The 25309-nt window shown below is 37.3% G+C and overlaps 1 protein-coding gene across 4 annotated transcripts in view; it reads left to right on the plus strand.

Annotated features, from left to right (window-relative positions):
- The window catches only part of LOC145668050 (uncharacterized), a 126996-nt gene that overhangs the window by 34606 nt on the left and 67081 nt on the right, over nt 1-25309 (plus strand). The window contains exon 2 of one of the 4 annotated variants that reach the window (XM_081735528.1): nt 21727-21846. The exons of the other annotated variants lie outside the window; for them this stretch is intronic. The gene's annotated coding sequence lies outside the window, so the exon portion shown is untranslated. The remainder of the gene's footprint in view (nt 1-21726; nt 21847-25309) is intronic. 4 annotated transcript variants of the gene reach the window in all.

Below are 25309 nucleotides of genomic sequence, written 5' to 3' on the forward strand. Positions count from 1 at the left end.
CTTTTAACGTCCAATCACCGCCACTGCTGGAATTTTGTAAATGAAACTCAGTAGACACCCTGTAGCAGATGTGCAAAATGCAAATACCTTCTTCGTTTCATAGCCCACGAAGTTCTACTGCGATGGAATCCATGGCCTTCCAGAACGTTGGCAGAAGGTCGTCGATGCTGATGGGGACTATTTTTGATCTTCCAGGTACGTCTTTTGTGACATATCGATGTTCGAAAGTGGTGGGTGAAAACGCGATAGAACTTTCTTGGTTACCTTTATAAGATCCTACTACTAAGACTATCGTAAAATTATAAGTTTACTGAATGGATGAGAAATTTACCTTATTTTAAGATAAACTGAATAAGAAATTATGTGTAGAGTATGTTTATATTTCTAAAGAAAAAACAATTTTCAATTCTAAAAATTTAAAAAAAACCGTATTTTGTAAAACGAAAAGCAGTAGTAATAAAATTTCGAGAACACAGTGTTTAGCAAGATTCGAACTCTCTCTCTCTCTGTAGATTATATATATATATACAATGCCGGAAAATAAAATTGCAACACCCTGTAAAACTTGAGGGAGATTGATATGCTTAGAGTATAGTACTTTGGTGATAGTGAAGTAGATGATAACTGTGTAACAGTTTCGGCCAACAGATGACAGCGCCACGGAGGGACTTTTGCGCCACCTGTGCCGAGTCTGTGTTGTGAATTAGCAAAGGCCGAAGATCAGCGGGTGCATGAAAGTGACTCATACAGTAAACACAAGCAAGACAACATGCCACGATGACGCAATCGTGCTCCATGCAGTCAAATGAGTGAGTTCGAACGAGGTCATATTGTGGCCTTAGAGACGCTGGTTGGTCCTTTCGTCGAATCGGCAACCCTGTTGGCCGTGATTGATCTGTGGTGCAGCGATGGATAGCAACCCATTTCCACACCCGCAGAGAAGGTTCTAGACGTATATATATATATATATATATATATTACTAATTTTGGCGTGGACTAAAGAAAGTTAAAATTTGAATTCAACAATATCACGCAAAAATATTTGCCGGTTTTAAATATTCTTGGACAAAGAGGAAGGTTATTGGTGTATGATGTTTATGTTAGTACTGGAGTCAAAAGAGCTACCGCAAGAAGAGCGAGTCCGAATTCAGCATCATGACGTATAAAGCAGCTTGACTGATTTCATTTCGTCATGTATTCGAATCTTTTTCCTCGTGGGAAGCTTGCAAGAAATTTATAACAAATGACGTTCGGATTCTTGTTGCAAACTGTAAGAAAAATAATTACCATAATTTGTTACCACTCCGTGATTGTCGAAACCTAGTAAAAAGATGAATATGTTTGTGAATTTAGAGCTAAGAGCTTGTAGGGGTAGGGTAGCATGAGTATTCCGATTTTTCTGAAATTGAAGAGCTTATCTGCGTCTGTTGTTATAACTGACAGAAGAAAAGAATATGACGTAGCGTTTTGAAGTTACATTTAAATCATAGAGCGCGAATGCGAAATTCAGATAGATATTTATTACATACAACGTTTTTACATTGCAGAAATTATTTTTGCTATGCGTTATTTGGTTGATTATTCGAAGTTTGATATCCCTTCCAGCACTTAGTCTATTGTGACGCGCACCAACAGCTTAACATGGAATCTCAACCGAATTAACATGAGCTCTTACCGGGAATCAAACTCGGGTCTCGTGCGTAGTGTTGTAAAAAAACGGTTTTTTTTCTGTGAAGTTTTTTTTTTCAATAAAAAACATCGTTCTTTTTCATGTTTTTTTTCAAATGTCTGTTTTTTTTTTCTGGCAACTATTATTTATTGATTTACGTTGCAGATTATTGAAATAATCAACAGAACTTGAGTCGAAGCCCTCGTAACTTACAAATCTTTTGTTTCTTTGTACCTATATACTAGCAAAAATTGTGTGATTACTTCTTTCGGCCCGAGGTCATTTTTGGCGTTTTCCTACATTTCCAGTTAGTGACTTATTGCTCAAAAACCATTCATTCGATTGGTATTGTTAAGGCCTTGTTTTTTAGAAAATGGATGTGACTATTTTTTGGTGTAAGTTGCATTACAGTGTTGCCAATGGGTGGGAAATTATTGAGGGAAATGTAGGGGTGAAAATTTACAAAAATAACCCTAACCGAATTTTAATTTTTTTTGTATCTAGTACCACTCCTGCTATATGGGTTCAAATCACCTAAAAGAATCTTTGGTGTGTTGACAAGGTACAGTGAAAGCCTGAAGTCGCTTGCTTCCATCCAAAGAGGGAAAGAAAAAATTCTGTCATACACATAAAATTTTGACACTTTTTACTCCTCACAAGCAAAAATCAAATATGCCGGGGCTACAGCTTCTCTAATTGTCCTATTGAAACTTTTTATGGTGCGTTCTGTAGGGCAAAGAGGAAGCTTTCAGGTAGTGGTACGTTTGTTTCAATGTAGCCAGTAAGAGGGTAATAATAGAGGGAAAAAGGGAAATTTTCCGAATTTTTTACGTGAAAGCGGGAATTAATTGTTTTGGCTGGAAATACTGCCATCAGACAGACGAAAACTATCTGAAAATAAACCTTAGTACTCCAAGAATATATCCTACAAGTATCATGGCGATATATAACAAAGTAAGCAAGAAATTTAAAAAAAATCTCATTCTACCTCAGAAATTCACCATTTTCTTACCATTTACAGAACATGGTTTATTATAAACCTCAACTGTACTTTCCCTAATTATTCTAGTGAAACTTTTTATGGTACGCTGTGTAGGCTAAGGATGAGGCTGTTAGACATTGTTACATTTGTTCGAATGTAGCCAACAAGAAGGAAATAATAGAAATAAAAAGGGATTTTTTTCCAGAATTTGCTCCTAAAATCTGGAATTAAAATTTTCTGTAGCTTGTAACACTGCTACCAGACAGACGTAAACTATCTTAAATTAAACATTGCTACACCACTAATATATCCTACAAGTATTATGACGATATTTAAGGAACAAAACTTCTAATTACCAAAAATATATTACGGTAAACAGAAAAGTAGGGAAAAACTAGAAAATCAAGGGTTAGAACCTAAATACGAATTTTTCGTGCGTTCCCTAATTACCCCATTGTAACGATCTGTACTTGCGTTTGTTACGTAAGGACAAATGTTCGATTGGCGTAAGTTGACTTGCACTCGGACGTATAGGTACGGATTTATAAACAAAAATTTCTAATTTTTTGCCCAAATTTTAGGAAAATTTAATTTCTCTAATTAGCATCACTGCGCGCAGGCCCGTCTAATTGATGTCAACAGTTAGGTATCCATCCGAGGTATCTACCTAGCAAGTCTTAAGGAGGTCTTTCTACTACGAAGGAAGCTACAAGGAAAAAAGAAGTAAAGGAAATACGAAATCAGAAAATTCTCGAATTTTTGACGGGTGAAATTTGAGAAGGAAATTCGACACCAGAAGAAAAAAAATTAATATGATAAACTATAGTTTAACCATATTTTGAAAGAATAATATCCCGATATCTTAATTAGTGTCCACACAGGAGTGGATTAAACAAATGACACACCCGTGTGTGCCACTTTGGCCACCTGGGCCACCGAGTATACATTTGATTACATTTTTTGACTACTAATTCGTGTTTTTGTTGTAGTTATAGTCTCGACTAATAATAATATCGTTTTGTAAACAATAATTTTATAAGGAAAATTTTATCTCCTTTTTACATCTTAGTTCCAACACTGTTGGTGAGAAATGCAGGGTGTTTCAAAATGAATTTTGTGGTTTTAAGTCTTCGTAGTACAGTACTTATTACATTTTACGTACAATTATAAGCAATGCGTCAAGTAAAAGGGCACCTCAAACAGTCTTTGCTACAATTGTTCAATGTGAGATTCATTCGTCACACGGCACACATCTAGTCGATAGGCGAGAAAGGCCCATAAACTTTCCGCCATATGGCACAAAACACATTCAATTTAGGGGAGTCTCGTTTCAAGTGTACCATCTCCTGAGGATTTGCTGACGGCCAGATACAAATATTATCAGTGTTCACATTAGCTCTTAGGTGAAATGTCGATTTATCACTGAAGACGACACGATCCAGAAAATCTTCATTGTTATGCAGCAATATTTCACTTGCGAAATTGGCACTTAAACCGTAGTCTGTAGGCTTTAGACCTGTAGCAATTGCAAACGATAAGGACGTAGTTGCAAGCGTCTCCTTAATATTCTTCACACAGACCGTTGCACTGTACAGATTCAGTCTTTATTAAAGCACAAAAAAAAAAAAAAAAAAAAAAAACCCTTTCTGCTCTCTAGTCTACATCTTTGCTGCTTGCTCTTTCTAACGGCAGGCAGAAGAAACAATGCACGTACATGCGTGAGTACAAAACTGTTTGAGTTGCTCTTTCATTTGATATAATATTTATAATTGTAAGTTAATTGTAATAGATACTACAAAGTTTCAAAACCTTATATTAATTTTGAAACACCCTGCATTACTTCAAATTGTGTCATCCTATATTCATGTCTTGTATATACATATCATCAGGGCTGGCCCTAGGCAATTTGTCGCCCCGAGCAATGGCATAATTTGCCGCCTCCCCCTTCTATAGAAAGAATAAATCTTAAAAGTCATGATTTTAATTATGCTACTCCAGCAAGAAGGGGAGGGTAAGTGCAGTTGCACTCAGAAAGGCTTAAATACTTACTAAAAATGCAATCCCCTTGTGTCTGTTTTTTTCTTTAAATATTAATCTATTATGTTAGTGAAAGATAAAGCAAACACACCTGCAGAAGAAAGATGGTAATCCTTTTTATAGAATTCACTATCGAGCTTCAATCTCAATGTATCAGTTTGCAATTCCAGTGCAACTAGCTCTTTTATCTTTATTTCTTGATTTCTCTTTTATATCTGTTAACATTTTTTAAAGAACTTGTTTCTATCTTCAATGATAAGGAACTTGTTTCTGACAAAAACACGACTAGTTCTCATATCAAAACTGTGATAACTTACTAAATGGAACAGATATTCACTACTATTCGAGAATTGAATTCTTGCATTTGGCAATAATCAAGCAATTTGTGCTCGGATTTATTCGACCATTTGCTTTAGCATTGTCCATGTGGCCTTAAACTAATGCAACCTAAACATAATTTATGAATGTAGTATTCAAATAGAAGGTCAGCTTAGTAAATGTAACTACCATCATCATGAAGTCTGTTTCCAACAAGAAATATTTAATTTAAATAATATACTTATGACAGATTTTGCCGGACCATCCAAACTTGCCGCTCCACGCAAATGCACGTGTTGCATATATGGTATGGCTCTGCATATCATATATATCTTGTCAACAAATTATTTATATATGACATTTAGAAAAATACTATTAGGCAAATTAGTATTAGTTTTAATCTTCAGACAAGTTATTTGAATTTTATACTGTTCGCAGGGGTGCCCACAAGGGAGGACTATTACGCAAACTGCGTCATTGAAATATTTGGGGGGGCTAAATCTATATAAATATGTTTGAGGGGGTGTAAAAATTAATCGAAAAGATTTTTTTTCTTGGAAGAACACCTACGGATAGACAATTCAGGGGGGTGCGTCATGGACCTGAGGGGGGATGGGCACCACTGCTATTCGTGACATTATTTTCGTACTTATTAAAGGCCTGCTTTCACGAAAAAACAAAATTTCATTTCTACTTTTATTTCTTAGTTGATATTGATGAAAACTGCTGAAACCCGAATTGTTAATAGATATGGTATTCATGTAAATTGTAAAATATTTGTAGCGTATCAGTATCTAGCATTTAATTTATGTTGCATTTTACGGTGATTATACCTACATACAAATATTTAATACTTAAATAGACGTAAGATGCATTACAAATGACTATTTGAAAAAAAACGAAATTTAGAAAAAAACGAGAGGCGATGTTTTTTTTTCTAAAAAAAAACGTACATTTCTGAAAAAATACAAACGGTTTTTTTTCTATTTACAACACTACTCGTGCGCCGAAGTTGGGTACACCAACCATATTATCCCGAGGGAGTTCTGATATGTATATTGTATGTATATATGTATTGTGTACTGTGTGATATGTATAATGTATGTATATATGTTATTTATGCGAGGGGCTGATCAAAAAGTAATGCCTCCTGTCTCACAAAAAATGTATTAATGAACATAGAAAAAGACAAGGTATTGCAGAGCATAGCCTGAACTGTCCTCTACAGAATCCTACCCTTCAACATAGTCTCCATGAATTTGAACACATTTACGCCATCTTTGAACCCAGGCGTCAAAACCTTTTTGGAAAAATTCAGGAGGTTGCTTTTTGGCCCATGATTTTACAGCGGTTTTAACTTCATCCAAATCATTGAGTCGGCAACCACGTAATGTTCTTTTAAAGGGCCAAACAGATAAAAGTCAGAAGGGGTCAAATCAGGGCTGTAGGGTGGGTCAGGCACAACTGACCAACCCATGTTCGCAATCGCCTGATTTGTGAAAAATTACGTGTGTGGGCATGCATTATCATGATGGAGTTTGAGGGAATGAATGTCTTTCAGTGGTCTCTTCTTTCGTAGCGCTTCCTTAAGTTTCTTAAGTGTGTTTACGTAGGTTTCGCTGTCAATTGTGGCATGATCTTGCAGGAAATCAACAAGAATAACACCCTGTGTATCCCAAAAGACTGTTGCCATAATCTTCTGGGTTGGTCTGGAAGACCTGAATTTTTTTGGGACGGGGAGAATCACTGTAGCGGCATTCCTTGGATTGAACTTTGCTCTCAGGGTCATACAGGTATGCCCACGTCTCATTTCCAGTTACCACATTTTTGAAGTCTTGATTGTCAACTGCAAATTCGTCCAGGAGCTCTTGACAAATGTCCACTCGCCTCCGATTATTAACAATCAATTGCTTAGGTACCCACTTAGCACACGCTTTGTGATATCCCAAGTCAGCAATTACAGAAGGCTGTTTCAGCCTTATGGTAGTGAAGCACAGACCTGTGCCCTAGGACGTAAAACCCCGTTTCCACCAGCGATCATGTTCGATGTGAGAGCCCCGTTGGTGAACGATTGCTCGACATCGTAGTTTCCACTGAAGGAGACCTCTATTGAGCACTGCCTGATCCAATTTCGCCCACTCCTCCTTGCACACTTTCCAAAGGCCACCAAGTGTGGTCGGACGACGCTTATTGATGTTCCGTTTGAGGAGGCCGAAAGCACAGAAGTCCATAGGGGATGCATCTGGTGACTTGACGGGGATGTCTCGAAATGGGATAGCCTTTACACCTATCCTGTTCCATACGTGTCATGTAGGCCACCGTTTGTTTGGCAGTATGGCTGCTGGCCTCGTCCTGGTGGATGAACACTCTGTCAGTGTCATTGCCATACAAAGCCGGGGCATGTTGGCGATAAATGGGTTCCAGTACATGCTCGATGTAATACGCTGCATTCACCTTGACATTTGATGACACCCGGTGTATCGGAAGCTTTCCTTTTGCACAGAAACCCATCACTACCATAAATCCCTTTGGAAAACTTTCCTTGCAGGAGCGAACCCACTTTGCATGATCGGTTCCATCACTGCGGCGATAGTAAATTGTACGCATCTGCTGGGATCCTGTCAAATAGACTCATGCTTCATCTAAGGTGATCACATAACGCCATTTGTCACCTGACAGGTAACCTTCATACAGCCTTTTGCATGACACCCGCCGTTCTGCGATGTGCGTTCGCTTCAGAACATGGACCCGCTGCTTGTGTGCACTTCTGAGTCCCAAATTGTCGCGTATGATTCGGTGTACAGTTGCAGTTAATCGTCCAACACGCCTCGCTATGTCACGTTGGGTGGGTGGATTCTCCTGGGTCACAAACCGGCGAACCTTGGCAATGACGTCTTGACTGCGTTGTGAAGCCGGTTGCTTCTTTTGCCCCTTTTGACGACACATGGCAATGGTTTGCTCTGGGTTTGCATTGCGATGGGTGGCTGCATTAATTCCCTTATCAGACACTGTGAAACCTTTCTTCTTGCAATGTGTTCTTATTCGGCTATAGCTGTAGCCTGTATCAGAAAGTTCTACGATGTAACCCTCCCAAAAAGAGTCGATTTTTGGCGGCATTCTGCTCACACACGTCTCTCCTCTGCACGGCTTGTACACAAGTGTCTGGCTACTCCGTACTGCGTGCGTCACGTTGCTTACGCGAAACTAGAGCCTCTGGTGGCGACTGCAAATTTCTACCATAAGGATGAAACAGCCTTCTATATTCCTTGGGCAGAGCCATACGAAATGTTCAATGCATCAGCAACACTCTGCCTGTGTCCTCGAATCAGTTCCTCAGCACGTTCTCGATTTGATTCTGTGATCGATGTTGTCGGCCGGCCACTTCTTGGTTTATCAGCGATTTCTGTTTCTCTGTTGCTAAACTTCTTCACCCAACGCCGTACATTGCTAATGTCCATTACCGCATCTCCATAAACATTCTTCAAGCGCATATGGATTTCCGTAGGTGGTCAACCTTTCGCCAAAAATTCGATGATGACTCTTTCTTTTAGCTTCAGATCCATGGTTCTAATAACTCAATCTGAAAAAGAAAATACTACATTAGTGAAGGAAGGTTACCTCTATAACGTCATGCATAGACAAGTCAGTAGTTGTAATAGAAAAAAATATATAATGAGGGAGACATTACTTTTTGATCCCCCCTCGTATGATGTAAACTAATAGATAGGCAATAAGTAGTTATTGCGTCAAAATACACTTATTTTCTTAAGTTCGCCACTTTTCAGAGAACCGATGCGCATGGACCACGTGCAGATTCTGACTGGAAAAAATTAGTACTCCACCTATACATGCAATATATGGTTATTATACCAGTAAAATTATTACTTGGTGCCATGAGTAATAATTCATATATTCAATTATATTCAAAACAACTGAAAAACTATGCGTAAGAGAATAGTAATGAACAAAAAGATAAAAACAAGACAAAAATAAATTAGCCGAATAGAGCAATAATGTACTTTACCTTCAAAGATTGGAGATAGAATGCATCTAATCTTCTACAACAGGTCTATAACTCATCACTGTAGTCTTCGTTGTCGCCGTCTGCATCGTTATTATTATTATTATAATCATCATTATCATCTACATCATTGTCATTATCATCATTATCACTATCGCGATCTTGGCCATGTCGTACTTCACCTTCCTGAGATGCTGCACATTTAATAGCAGGTTCTGTAAGTAACTTCCTGACATCACGGGAATGAGTTTTGTTTTTGTTTCGGAAAGGAGATTGATTTGAAATGATAGGATCGGAACTGAGGAGGAGCATTTGCAATACATCGCGAATTTTCTCTTTTCGAGTTTTTGCATGAACTGCCCTGTCTACTCTAATGTGCTTATGTGTTGCTTCTTGAGCTTCCTCGGAGAGCATTCCGATAGGCAAGATGGCTGACTCTATAATTCTTTCTCCATGACTTAGAATTTTTGTGAACAGAAACCGTTATAAGGAACCATGGATATAGACTAAGATACAGTTTAGTATTTTCCAGTATGAATGCATCAAATCTTTCTACATCAATTGGAAGACCACATGATATGGTTCGCAATATAATACCAAATCGCCGAATCAGTTCTTCATTAATTCCTGTAATCTCAGCTTATTGTGATGAATCTTGGAAGAAATGGTCCGCTGTGTTTCCATCATTAGAATTTCCTACTCCTCCAGGTTTAAGCGGATTTATAATTAATCCCATTTTCGTTCGGAACTCTTGAATAATTTGCTCCTTCCGTGCAGAGAATTCGACTTTGTCTTCGGGATCCCTAACGTGCCATTTGTGAATGTCCAACCGATAAGCTATGTGAATTAGGCATTCGAAAAATCGGATCCAAGCATGTAAGGGAGGAGATTCCAAACTATTGCTATTATCTATTGCTTTGTTCGTAGTCTTAGGAGCAGATCCACCTATATAGCACATTTGAAAGGCAGTTTCTGTAACAGAGTTGCACATTTTCCTATCCACCATTGTAAACACAAGTTCAGTGATAACATTTACTTCCTTCTTCTGAATTAGTACATTAGTAGGCTTTAAATTACGTATTTGCGACTCTGTTGAACGTACCTTCTTTCTCGACAGTTCAGTTGGGTCTCTTTTTGGTACAACAATTTAATAGGTCCACAAAATCTAGGCGACGATGGTCTGGGATTTTGTACAAAATTGCCTTGTCAACCCTCCCATCTTATGATGAATACAGCTGTGGGGGAACGAAGGAAATAGCAAGAATATCTGAGTCACTATATACACTGTTCGATTCATGTTCGAACTTTCTGCTTGTGTACACTATTGCAACTGCTTCCATCACAACCCTCTCTTACACACTAATTTGATGATGTCTCAATCTCTGATGCACTGTTTAATAACATCTTCCTGTAAAGTCACGATGCACTCAGTTGTCTGATCTGCGGCTGACATGTCAGTTCCATAATATTCTCTTCTCTGGGATAACACTTTAATTTTGCTTCGCGCACCACATTATACGAAGTATATATGTTACAATGTTTCACCTTTGTGTTTAGTCTCAAATTGATATACTGCCTTTTTGATAAGTTATCTACATTAAGTGCCATGGCTTCAGCCAGAGAATAAGTGTTTGGATAGAGTTTTAGCGAATGATAAGCCTTTTCGTATTTCGCTGCTTTCTTAGGTGTTGTTTGAGTGATTTTCTTCTAATATAATCTGCGGCATCTCTTTTTCTAGCAGCTGTCAATGACCTTTGGGTAACCAATACCAGCTCTTGCTCAGAATGCTTTGTAACAAGTGCCTATTCAAGGTTTTTCTTTGACTTCATTCCCGAATCTTCGACGGGTTTACTAGATCTGCGTGATTTGCGTGTTGAAAGCTTATGCTCTTGGATTCGAGAGATCGTTTTGAAAGCAGTAACCACTTCATCAGAGAACTTAAACTTAATATACCCTTCCAACCAACCATTATTTTTGGATAAAAATCTATCAGTCATTTTATTACACAGCTTCCAACGCTTCGCGAAATCACTTTGAAGGCATTAAAGTCATTTTCACACTGCGAAGAACATCCGTAGAAAGGCTTTCCTTTCCATATTTGTTTGCAACATAACTAGAAAGTGCTTCATTTGATCGTTTAGAACACAACACCTCGTACAGGTCCTTGAGCATCACGACGAACATGTCCGGCTCTCTCCTCTCTAGAGATACTTCTACAGAAAAGCAGCATAAGCCAATCAAACAAAACTTTAGTCAAGCAGCAAGTACACATACATACCTTTACTGATAGCTTAGTTCCTTGTCTTTTCACATTTATTATTGAACCACAAACCTTGCGCTCATACCATCCCAATTCAGCGCGTTACAAAACAGATAATGAACTATCGACTTTGACGTGTTGCTACCACTACTACAGTCTGTTATCTGTGTTTACTGATATGCAGCAAGAAACCTTGCTTATCACTTAACACAACTATGCTGTTCGAATGTAGATTAGACATAGTTGCCAAAACTACTTTTTTCCAGTCAGATTCTGCTTCTGGCTCACAATGCGATGGTGGCAAACAAAAAGATAAACAGGTTTCACTATATTGTCAAATGAAAAGTGGCAGGCTGTTTTTATTGTCTCTGAACTCAACTTGTTCTCCATCCATGGAAAGTTCAAGTGTACTGAGTTTGGCGCAGCGCGGTTTTCTTTTTTCTAACGTACTACTTTCCCCATATTACATCACATCCCTTCCCGCTATTCTGGTGACTAGAAAGCCTGTGAGCACGTATTGAAATTTCAGCGCATTACAGTGGTTCTGAATCCATCTCTAAACTGTAGGTCCATGCCTTATATAGAATTGGTACTGAAAAGAGACTCTAAACTGTAATAAGCAAATATAGAACAGCACAAAATTCAACCACTAAATCAGAATAAAAGACCAGCGCACTAAATTCTCTCACTCTAATTTTGTAAACTAAATGTTATGCTACAGTTATTATTGAAATATTTACTTAGTAGTGAAATACAAGAACAGCTTTGTCTGAATCATAAGCGTAGCTACGGGGTGTACCTGTCCTCACCCTAATAAAATAGTTTGATTCTCTTTTTTATTCATTCGTCAATTCGTCATGAATTCTAAACTTTTGTCTGTAATTCTTTAATTCATTGAAATAACGTCTAATCAGATTTTTAATACACTTAAAACCAATAAGATGAGCACGTGAGAAGTGAAAGGCTGAGTGGGTTTTAATTAGGTTGGTACACACTCATATGAAAAGTTATGTTGAAATTACGATTGTGCATACTCAGTGTGCGATTTACCGGGGAAATGAGGGGCATTTTCCCCCTCAGTCACAATGTAGTTCTTCAATAACCAAAAATCTAACTGAAAGATTCCTGCCAAGATGCTTACCCTTCTCCCTCTACCCCATTCCTGCAAACCATGTTTAGTGATAAAAAATACTGGTTTTTATCCTTTCGTTCAATTGTAACTGGTGCCTTCCATTCAGGCAAAAAATAATAATAAATTAAATAAAAAATAAATAAATTTGTACCATCACCATCTCAGACATCGTTGAAACTTTTTTATAGCCACTAGACATGTTTTTAAGAGACCCATATTTTTTGTTTTGTCGAAAAAAATTTTCCCGCCAAGTAATGGGCCTTCAAAGACGGTGAGTACAATTTATGAATTGTAGAAAACATGGAAAATGGTCAACTTCTGACGTGAGCCCTATAAGCCCTACCATTCAGATATGCAGACAGGTAGAGTTATAATTCTTGTTGTGGTATGTACATAAGGATATAAATAAACTATATTTTATTATAGTTTGGTTTGCGCATGCATATCTTTTTCTACTGAAAAGTCGAAGTTTGCGAATTTTTTTTCGAGCACTTCCGGTTCGAATTTTAAAATTCTATTTTCACGGTTGGTAAGACCTAGTTACCCGCTTTCCGAAAAAGGGTTTGTATCGCTTCTGTGTGCAACCGTTTTGTCGCAAAAAAATTCAGAAATTGTAAAATTTTTAAAAATTGCCGTTTTTGGGCGCCATTTTCTCAAAAACACCATCTTTTAAAATTCTGAAATTTTGTCAGATGGTTCAACTTTATATGAATAATAAACACACCAAGTACCATTCTCGACCAATGCTTCATGAATTAACTACAGCCTTTTGAAGTTAGCGAAGTTTCGTTAACTTTGATGTCACAGTTTACAACACTGGAAACAGTAAAAGTGTAATGATTTGATGATATTTGCCGTGTAACGTGGGTTCCTGTCACCACGGCATGGCGCGTTCTCAGGTTGCGGATCGTAGATATAGAGGTTAGCTGCGAATATACTGAATAAGCAGTCGCGGACAGCCGACTAGGAGTGGTCCTCCAGTTTGGGGGGTTGGGTAGGGCTAACAACCTCATCCTGTATATATATATAAAGCACTTGTTCAGAAATATTCACAAAAGCCTCGGACAAGGACTCACAAGGACTCATAACTTGGCACGACCTCAGCAAAAGAAAATGGACATGAGATTTGGAACATAAAATATTAGGAGTCTTTATAGGGCAGGCGCGTTAAAATCCGTAACGAATGAGTTAGAGAAATACAGGATGGACATAGTAGGAGTTCAGGAAGTTAGGTGGGAAGGAAATGGATCTGTGAATTCCGGAAATTTTACGTTCGTTTACGGGGAGGAAATAAAAATCACCAGTTAGGAACAGGGTTTTTCGTTCATAAACGTATATTACCAGCAATTAAACGGGTTGAATTTGTTACTGACAGACTTTCTTTTATTACTCTTAAGGGACGGTGGTGTGATATTATTGTTTCAAATGTACATGCCCCAACTGAAGATAAGGATGACGATATAAAAGACAGTTTTTACGAAGAAGTGAAACGGATATTTGACCAATTCCCGCAATACCATATGAAAATTCTATTATGGGATTTCAATGCGAAGGTAGGACGAGAGGATATTTTCAAACCGATTATAGGGAACGAAAGTCTGCATAAGGAAAGTAATGACAACGGTGTTAGACTCGAGAACTTTGCAACATCCAAAAACCTAATCGTGAAGAGTACAAAATTCCCACATCGCGACGTTCATAAATACACTTGTACATCACCAGACGGAAAAACACACAATCAAATTGATCACGTTTTAGTAGATAGAAGAAGGCAATCTAGCATAATTGATGTCCGGTCGTTTAGAGGGGCTGATTGTGACACTGACCACTACCTGGTACCAGCGATAATACGAGTGAGGTTATCGTTGAATAAAGGTAATGTTCATTGTCCGAAAATGGAGAGATTCAATTTTAAAGAATTAGAAGAGAGCCAGGTAAGAGAGAAATACCAGATTGAAATTTCGAATAGATTCTCGGCTTTAAAAGATTCGGAGTACATTAGTGTTAAGGATACCTGGATTGAAATTAGAGATAGCATTAAGATTTCAGCAAAAGAAAAATTGGGACACGCGGAAATACGTAGGAACAAACCATGGTTCGACCAGGAATGCATAAAACTAGCAGAGAAGCGAAAACAATCAAAATTACGCTGGCTACAAAATCCGAATGAAATGACTACACAAAATTTCGCAAATATCAGGCGGGAAACTTCCAAAACTTTTAGAACAAAGAAACGCGATTTTCTGAAAGCTAAAATTAAGGAACTTGAAGATAATAGTAAAAATAAAAACATACGGGATATGTATAAGGGAAGCAACGAATTTAAGAAAGGCTATCAACCTCGTGCTTATATATTAAAAAAATCTGACGGTACAGTTCTCACACACGGATAGCATCTAAATAGATGGAAAGATTTCTTAGACGATTTGCTTAACACGCAACCAAAAACTAGTGTGCGTGGAGAAAAGGAGATACACACCACAGAACCGTATATTCCAGAACCCAACCGAATAGAAGTACCGCTATAAAGTAATTAAAGAAACACAAATCTCCGGGTGTAGATGAAATTCCGGCTGACTTAATTTTAGCTGGAGGCGAAAAATTGTAGAACAAGATACCCAAATTCATTCTCCTTATCTGGAAGAAGGAAGAATTGCCACAAGAGTGGAAAGAATCAATTATTGTTCCAATTCACAAGAAAGGCGACAAAACTGACTGTAATAATTATCGAGGCATCTCTCTTCTGTCAACATCCTATAAAATCCTTTCAAATATTCTATTACCAAGACTGACCCCATACGCAGATGAAATTATTGGAGATTATCAGTGCGGATTTAGACGAAATCGATCAACTATCGACCAAATATTTACCATTCGCCAAATACTCGAAAAAAAGTGAGAATACAATACCCCGGTACATCAACTATTTATTGATTTTAAAAAGGCGTACGACTCGGTTAGGAGAGAAACATTATACAACGTTTTTACAGAACTTAGAATACCGAGAAAGCTAATTAGATTAATTAAGATATGTTTAAATGAATCCTAAAGTAAAGTCCGGGTATGAAAATTTTTGTCCACGAGCTTTCACGTCGAAAATGCCCTGAAACAAGGAGATGCGTTGTCGCCATTATTATTTAACTTTGTTCTGGAATACGCTATAAGGAAAATCAAAGATAACAACCAGGGCCTAGAGTTGAACGGTATTCAGCAGGTTATGGCATATGCTGATGATGTAAATTTAATAGGGGATGATAGGAGAACAATAGAGATAAATGCAGAGATCTTATTAAACGCTTGCAGGGACATGGGTTTAGAAGTAAATGCAGAGAAAACTAAATACATGGAAGTGCGTCGGGACCGTAATACAGCAAATTATGGATGCGTTAAAATATTAAATAATACTTTTGATAAAGTGGATAGTTTCAAATATCTAGGATCAATATTAACAGAGGAAAATCATATTCACGAAGAAATTAAATGTCGACTAAAAGCAGGGAATTCGTGTTATTATTCAGTCAAAATCTCTTGTCGTTGCGAATTCTGTCGAGGAATTTGAAGCTTAAAATATACGAAACGATAATCATGCCTGTTGTTCTGTATGGCTGCGAAACATGGTCCCTTACTCTGAGGGAAGAACATAGACTGAAAGTATTTGAGAACAAGATCCTGAGATGAATATTCGGACCCAAGAGGAACGGGAATGGGGAATGGCGGAAACTTCATAACGAGGAACTATATAATTTATATGGTTTACCCAACATTGTTAGGGTCGTCAAATCTAGGAGGCTTAGGTGGGCTAGAATGGGTCATGTAGCTCGAATGGAAGAAAGTAGAAACGCTTTCAGTCTTGACTGGAAGACCAATCGGAAAACGACCATTAGGAAGACCTAGGCGCAGATGGGAGGACAATATTAAGATGGGTCTTGCAGAGATTGGAATACAAAGTAGAAACTGGATGCAGTTAGCTAAGGATAGAAGTCAGTGGAGAGCTTTTGTGAACGCGGCATTGAACCTCCGGGTTCCATAGGCCATAGAGTTAGTTAGTTTGATGATATTTGTGGTTCACATTCATTAAATGAAGAATAAAAGGTTCTCCTGACTGTTTTTTTTTTATTATGTTGATCAAAAAGGCTCTCTGAAATAGTAAAATGAGCCTCCCCCATCTCCTCCGGTTTTTTTTTTTTTTTTATTATTATTCCGAAGTAATCTGAGATGGAAATTACGATTACGAAACACACAAATTTCAAGTTCACGTAATTAAAATGGTCTTCGGAAACAAAATTTCACTGATTTTTTTTTCACATGAACCAATCATTTGCTTGCTTGGTGTCTTCTTCGCTAATAGCATGTAATCGTGCAGATGCTCCAATAGGTGTTAATGCACTCACAACTCGTCCAGGGGTGGATCCTGGGGGACGATCGCCCCCTCCCCCCAGAAAAAGAAACTTTCTCATTTGTATATAAATAAAACCCATCCCCGAGATTTTAGCTCGTAAAAGTAGCTCTAAATAGCAGTAATAGAACCTCCCCCCCAGAAATCCGTCTTGGATCCGCCACTGCGTAGCACATTGTCGATAGCCTCAAAACACTTATTTTCACTTCTCTTATGCTCTTCTGGAAACCTGTACCCTGCTGAAGGTCCATGTTGAAGCATAAACAGCACTTCAACTTTACGTAATTCATGATTTATTCATATTATTTCTGCTACGCACCACTGGTTATCATACGTATATGTATGTAACAAAAGTTCCTTTTTGCCGACTTCTTAAATCTACACTTTGAATTGCAGAAGCTCGATTTTGGGGGAAGCATGAAGTTAGTTCATGGTGACCCGTTACTGCCATAAAAACTTCGCCATTTTCCGAAAGCCAAGGGTGACTTCGTTGAATCCAGTTACCAGTCGCACACTTTCCCACTCTTGCTTTTTTTTTTTTCTCGGAAGTTGTCGAATTCAGTTCCAGACAACAAAACGAGAGTAATACCTGGAGTTTGCGCTATACTCACGAATTCTTGTGCGGTTTTAATACTGTGTATCTGTTTTTGCCTAAGGTTATGCCGCGTTGTCACATTCTTTACACCCCCCCCCCCTTCCCCGCAATACCGTCGCAAAGACTCTTGCATGGCCGGTTTCACTGCAAGAACACTGCTTTATCGGACCTGTCTGCATCTCGAACATCTGAAAGCGATTTTTAAAGTGGGATGCAGCACCATCAGAAATCACTGACACGGTTTGGGAAATTGTAGACACTTATTTTCATGTTGTTAAGTTGATTTTAGCGTCCCGTTCAGCAGCGAGGCTATATGAAACGTGGACCTACTGATTAACGTGGAATCTGAACCATATGAGCTCCGCCGGGAAGCGAATCCAAGTCTCCCACGCTAAAGGCGCGTACGCCAACCGCTTAGCCACGAGGGAACTCACTTATTTTCTCGTATTCGAACCTTTTTCTATAACCTATATTTTCGCTTTTCTTCGAGTATTTTTAGAATAATTGTCTATGGCTATGAATACATGAGCCGAATCGTGTGTTTTGTCGTCGCATATTACAACAAAACTGTCAGTTGTTTCATATTCCGGTGATAACTCTGAATTTCACTTTGCAGAATAACAAACCAGTTTTCAACGATGTCCACATGAAGTAAAATAGAATTTGTATCTTGAAATTCAATACGATGCTTGTCGTAGGAATTAATTCTCTTTGGATTTTCTTGATGTGGTCATGAATTACAGTTCTTAAAGTTAAACCAGCAATGTACGATACGAAAACAGAAAGTGGCAGTTTTTTAACGAGATCATTGTTTTCCCATATGGCACACGTAACACTTTCATTTTCATCAGGATCAATAATTAAAGACTCCACACTTATTCCGTCCTTTCCAGGTCATTCACCACATTCTTGAAGAAGACAGCTGTCATTTTCTACGGATCATACTACTAAAGGAAATAGATCACTCATGACAGTTTCAATACAGGCTGCACCTTTGATTTGTTTTAACGCAGTAGCAGCTAACTTAAAATTTGCACAATACACACACACTTCCGTCGCAGGTTGCGGACTGATCCACTTTAGTCGAATACTATAAAATTCCGAGTGACCCATTCTTATGCTGAAATTTTTCTGTTTAAAAAGTCCGTAAATTTCTTTGATGGAACACGTAAGAAAACGTTTCGATTTTTTTTTAACTTTAAACTTTTTTTTTTTTTTTTAACTTTTCGATCACTGTAATGACATCGTACTTAATTCAGACTTAGTCTGGAGCATTCCAAATCATCACTGAGCTAATAGTTTAGGCTTTTTATAGATCATCAGAATTTATTGGATGGCCATTTCAAGTAAATTTAAAATTTGTGTGTTTCGTAATCGTAATTTCCATCTCAGATTCCTTCGGAATAATAATAATAAAAAAAAAAAAAAAACGGAGGAGAAGGCTCATTTTACTATTTCAGAGAGCCTTTTGATCAAAATAACAAAAAACATGTCAAGAAAACCTTTCATTCTTCGTTTAATGAATGTGAACCACAAACATCATCAAATCATTGCACTTTTATAGTTTCCAGTGTTGCTAACTGTGTCATCAAAGTTAATGAAACTTTGCTATCTTCAAAAGGCTGTAGTTAATTCATGAAGCATTGGTCGAGAATGGTATTTGGTGTGTTTATTATTCATGTAAAGTTGAACCATCTGACGAAATTTCAAAATTTTAAAAGATGGCGTTTTCGAGAAAATGGCGCCCAAAAATGGCGATATTTGAAAATTTTACAATTTCTGGAATTTTTTGCGACAAAACAGTTGCACACAGAAGCGATACAATTTTTTTCTCGGAAAGCGGGTAACTAGGTCTTACCAACCGTGAAAATAGAATTTTAAAATTCGAACCGGAAGTGCTCGAAAAAAATCGCAAACTTCGACTTTTCAGATAAACTGACGTTCATTTATTAATTTATGTAGAAAAAGATATGCATGCGCAAACCAAACTATAATAAAATATAGTTCATTTATATCCCTGTGTACATATCACAACAAGAATTATAACTCTACCTGTCTTCATAGCTGAATGGTAGGGCTCATAGGGCTCAGAAGTTCACCATTTTCCATGTTTTCTACAATTCATAAATTGTACTCCCCATCTTTGATGGCCCATTACTTGGCGGAAAATTTTTTTTCGACAAAACAAAAAAATATGGGTCTCTTAAAAACATGTCTAGTTGCTATAAAAAGAAAGTTTCAACAATATCTGAGATTGTGATGGTACCGTACATGCTCTGCCTGAATTGAACTGGAAGGCACCAACTGCTGCTTGTATTCCGAAGTTAAAGAAGTAGACTGTTCTCTTTTGCTTATTGTAATTTTATACACTGCTACCACAATATATACATTCTTCTTCTTTGTTTTCACTGTCGCCCAGTTCAACTGTTTTGTTATACTTATAGTTGTTACTTGCAATCTTAACCTCCAGTTCGTCGTTGGACGTGCTTACTACATACAACGAACCTACGAATGGATTTGCAAACGTCTTACATTTTGCATTTACAGTGTAAACTTACACTCAAATACGTCCGGAAAGATTCGATAGGGTATCTCGCGCGATATATACTTAATTTAGTTATTGTTGCTAAGTAAGTTTAGTAATTTAATAAATTACTTATGTACTACGGTTGTCAGATTATTTATTTATGTATAGGAAGAGGGGGAGGACGTCTTTGCCTCATTTTTAATTATTTCACCTTCATTCTTCTGTGTCATGTTGGGCCTCATTTTATATCCCTCCCTTCTCAATATTACTCATCTAATTTGCACACTGTGCACACAAATATAAACAGACCTGGCTACGCCTATGGTCTGAAGAAAACTCAAATCCAAAAATAAACCACACTTTGTGGATTTTTTCATGAAAAATGACTTATGTCGTATGTTAGGGTTATTAATGAAATATTTGTTTATGAAATGTAAACAGAATTGCATGGTTCATATTTGAGAAAATTGTTTCAAGAATTACTGCTATATATATATTAGGGTAAGGGCCGAATCTACGGGGGTGGATGAGTGGCAATTCGGGGCATTTGCCACGGGGCGCAGCTGGTTTAGAGTATGTAGGGGGCGCCATTTCGAATGCAAGATTAAGCTTGGCAAGTTTGACTCAGGCCATATAGACGCTTATGGGATTATTGGTGGAATTAAGAAAGTAGGAGGAAACGGGAGAAGCCCGAGAAAACCCCCGCACACGAGACAAATAAGAGGAATATAGGCACGTTTCCTACATTTATTAATTTTGTTCACTGGAATTAGTTCAATGAATTTACAATTTGTTAGGCCAAAAATAAATGAATTGGTCTTTTGAAAAGTGCTGAAAATATGTTTTTCTTTTCGTACTTAGGTGGTATTATTTTTCTATATGTAATGATTAAATTTTGTCAGATGAAATTGATTCTATTTTTATTTAATAAAGACAGCTGAATGTGTTAAACATATTTTTAAATACATTTTAATATATAAACGTTTTAAACGATGATATTTCACAATTAAGAAAGGAATATGAAAATTATAGAAAATCAGTCGAAACATACCTCCAGGTCTCTTCTGAAGATTGGAGTCTACTGAGGTAAGACTGCAATTACTTTGGGTAGAAGAGTTTATAATTCTCGACAATTTGTCAATAATCTGACAATATTATAATTGAAGAGCAGGCCGAGGGAGGGGGCCAAGCCATAAAAACTAAATTCCCAGAAATTGAAGGATAAAGTGTAGGACAAATAACTGCAAATTTTCCCCTGTGAAGGTGTGCCTTTTATTTCTGGATACCACTACAGGTATCTGTGCAACTTTTAACCTGTAATACATGATGTAAAGTGTTTTGTATTAAGAGTAATAAACGAATATTAGTAATGTAAAGGAAATATTCTGCAGTGATGATGATATCTGACAGTTTGGTTAATACTCACTAAATATAATAGGTTAGGTTAGATTTTTAACCTAACCTAAGCAAATTAGGTTAGGGTAGATTAGATTTCTAACCTAATCCAACGTAATTTGTTATTACATACCCGAAAGTACTATGCTCTACACCTGTAATAACTATCCAATATTATATGATAGTTAATCGAACTCCTCTTCCAACCATCCTCATGTAACTGCTGGATGAATGACTTAAATCGTTGCAATACTACAAGCACTACATTGTACCAATATTGTCCGTGTTATGAGCTAATTTCAGATTACCGTACAGTGGGTGGTACACGGGTGGTATAATGGCATCATCTTTATCAGATCACGGTACTTCAGATCATTGATCTTCTTCCTATCAGGATACAGCACGTGCAAGCTATCCAACAGAGGCCATAGGTCATCCGTATCGGACACAACACATTTGCATCTTGTGCCTGGGTGTTTCTGGAACACACGACTTTTCTTTCATACTTCAACAGGTGAGTATAATTCAATTGATACAACTTGTCCCTTGTGACAGTTGCTTTCCTCTTTTTTTTTTTTTTTTTCTTCCTGCACGTGGTCATAATGATCAGCCAAGAAGGACTGTTTCTATGGCAACCACGCTCAGCCAATTATAGCGGCTCATTTCTCTCGCTCTGCAGTGGTAAACATTCCACCCTCTCCGCACGTTGCCAGTGTGAATATAAATAAATGCACATTGTTTTAGTCGAATGTCAACTTGAGTAGTGGACCTTGTGGTTATTGAAAGCATTCCTTTTAGTTCATATTTATGTCATTTAGCATTCAACATTTAGTAAATGTTAATATGGAATAAGAAACAATTCACTTGTTCTATTCGTGTAGTTTCAATATTCGATGCAAAAGCTGGCAACGCAGCGTTGAGCACCATGTGCGCGCAGCGAGCTATTTCAAGGTATAAGTAATATCAATTGCAGTGTAGGAGCACTTAACCAAGATGGACCCAGGTTGTTCAATAGCCGATACTCTGACAGCCGTCACCTTTCGTATTTTGACCTTACTGCCAGTTTCATCCACTATATTTTTGAATAACACTTTGGTAATGGACTACACATTTTTCACATCAGATGACATCATACATGAAATGGATCCCACACTCTGGCTCTTCCAACAAGATAGTACCACTGTTCAGGCATGTATATATGACTAGTTTTCCTGACTTTTTTCTCAATAACTCCAAAATCAGCATCACACGGCTGAAAAGTGTGGCTAGGAACCAAGTAGTAGTGACGTATTTCTTCAAACTTGTGTGAGTGTACCAGAATGTAATACAACAAGGAAATGGATATGTACTTTTTCTTCAAAACATGAGCAGTGGAAAAGAAACATAGTTTTTTCTCGTGTAGAACATGGTCTGGATTCAAAAGAAATTCCAGCAAGCAGGATCCGATTTCAGATGAACAACGGGATACTACTCTTTCTGGCCACATAACACATGAAGGCACTTTTCATATTGCACTGCTGTCCACTGTTTCATTCCTTTTTAGCAGCATTTTGTTTACACTGTTCCGCATTCAACACACGTTTACGACCTTTTGTTGCCGTTGTGTTTGGTAGCGTCCTACCAGGCTCTTTCATCTTTGTTTACAACAGGGTGTCTACTGATACTGGAAATACTGAAATTATACTGGAATTTAATTGTGATACTGAAAATACTTGAAATATACTGGAATTTTGATCCACACACTGGAAAAATTATGAAATATACAATTATTATCATTCTTTATAATCTACTCTGGATTTTTTTTACAGGATAATAACAATCTTACATTATAACTAGAATAGAATAATATACAATTATTTATAAATATAACTTAATAATCCATTTAGATAATACAAATAATGCTCTTGGCTCACTGTATCAGGCCTCTGAGCAGGGTGTCTCCGGGCCATGAAAGTCATGAATTGGGGTTGTCGGTCAAAGGATCATGAAAGTAGTGAAGTTGAGTTTCAGTTTATAAGAAAGGTGATCATATAGAACAACAATACTTATGCAATATACAGTGAAACAATAAATTGTGATTTTGCCCAATGACCGCCCGGCGTTAAAACGTGACGCCATCTCTCTTGGGGCTGCAAATAATCACTAACTCCTCCTCCTCTACTAATACTGTTTTCAGTTTCTGTTTTTTTCTTCTTTCTTTTTCTTTTTCAATATCTCACATATAATAACAATGGATGCATTGTATTATATGCAATACTTCAAGTACAGTATACAGGACTACAAACTTGTCAGTAAAGTCAGTAAAAGTATGCCCAATGGTGGGAAACTGAGGTGAGGGCCAGTTTTAATGCTCGATATGGATGTGGCACATTGCTTGTGTAAAGATTTCAACGCTTTCATGAGCAGTTACATATATCTAACAGCACTACTCTTCTTTAATTTTATTTAAATTGTTTCTTGTGGCAGGTCGAATTAATTATCGATTTTTGAAGAAATATTTTAGGAAGTCTACGAAGCATTTGTTGATAGTTTTTTTTTTTTTTTTCGTACGCAATGCAGTGTAAATTTTTGTGTATGTACTTCTTTGTTTTTATATTGTGTACTGAAAAGGACAAGGAAATTCGACTGGGCAGCTGTGACTTCCTCTGGGCTTCGATGATTGCACAGCATTACCTGTTTATCCCGTTTCTTTATCATTTAAAGGTCAAATTTCAATTTTCGTAGTTGCGTATTGCGAGAAGGTGGTCAATTTTAAAAACAATTATTTGATTTGTTATTATAGCCTAGCCTACTTCATATTTAAAGGAGAATTGATGTCAGTAATGTCAGGTATTTAGTTAGTATTTCCATATTTTTAGTCAGTAAATTTTACCCTACAACTAGTTTACAGCTCTGAGTATATTATGTATATAATATACTGCATCCATTGTTAATTATTTACTTACTTACATTAGTGTTGCACTTATCTTCTTAGAGACAGTGAGTAAAATAAGAGAAAAGACTTCTTTCAAAGATGAATGGTTGGACAGAACAATAAATTTAAATTGGAATTGGCTTCAAACGTTGGAAAATGATAATTATAAAGGGTATTGCTCTTTGTGTATGACTAGTTTTGATATTAGCAATATAAGAGTGTCTTCAGTTCGATCTTATGCCAAACACAAAAAGCATATTGAAAGAGTAAGAACAAGTTCGAGCAAAATACTGTTTCACATGGTACCTGCCAAGGAAGCAACTACGGACTCTGTTCCTGTGAATGCTGCTCCTTCAACTACCTACAAACTCTGTTCCAGTGAAAGCTGAACTTTATGAAGTACGAACTTCAGTTGTTAATAACGAACATACTTGAGTTATTGATAACAGAGTCACAACATTCAGTACTTGTGTTATTCCTAGAAGTACTCTTAACAATTTTATCACCAATGATGAAGTTGTTACTGCAGTAATATTGTGGGCTATTATTCAAGTTATGACCCCATTCTTTTGCTAGAACAGGGTGTCCACCCGTCTGGAAAACCGGGAAATGTCAGCGAATTTGGGAACTTGCGGGAAAACCAGGAAATGTCAGGGAATTCAGTCAAAAAGTGTACAGTGTCAGGGAATTTTCCACTACTTGTCCCTTCAGAAAAAAGAACAACAAAAAATCAATTAAATTTAAATAATTTGAGTGAATATTTTGCGTTTAGTTGCGAGTCTGCTCTGTCGAAGAAAATTTGTGTCGAAATTACGGCGCAAGCGAGATTGACTTATGCATCAGGGTGTGTAGGTGTTTGCATCCCTTGCCTCAAACGCGGAAGTTGAGCGTGTCTTCAGCCAAGTGAATATAGTGAAAAATAAACTCAGAAACAAGTTGAAAACAAAAGTACTATCTTCAATGTTAAGGGTGAGATTTAGATTACGCCGCGTGCAAAAGTGCTGTTTTTCATACGAAATTCCAACCACAGTTTTGCAAAGAGTTGGGACAAAAGCAGCGTACA

Source organism: Thermobia domestica, chromosome 13 (genome assembly GCF_964235325.1).
Source record: "Thermobia domestica chromosome 13, izTheDome1.hap1.1, whole genome shotgun sequence".
Taxonomy (NCBI): domain Eukaryota; kingdom Metazoa; phylum Arthropoda; class Insecta; order Zygentoma; family Lepismatidae; genus Thermobia; species Thermobia domestica.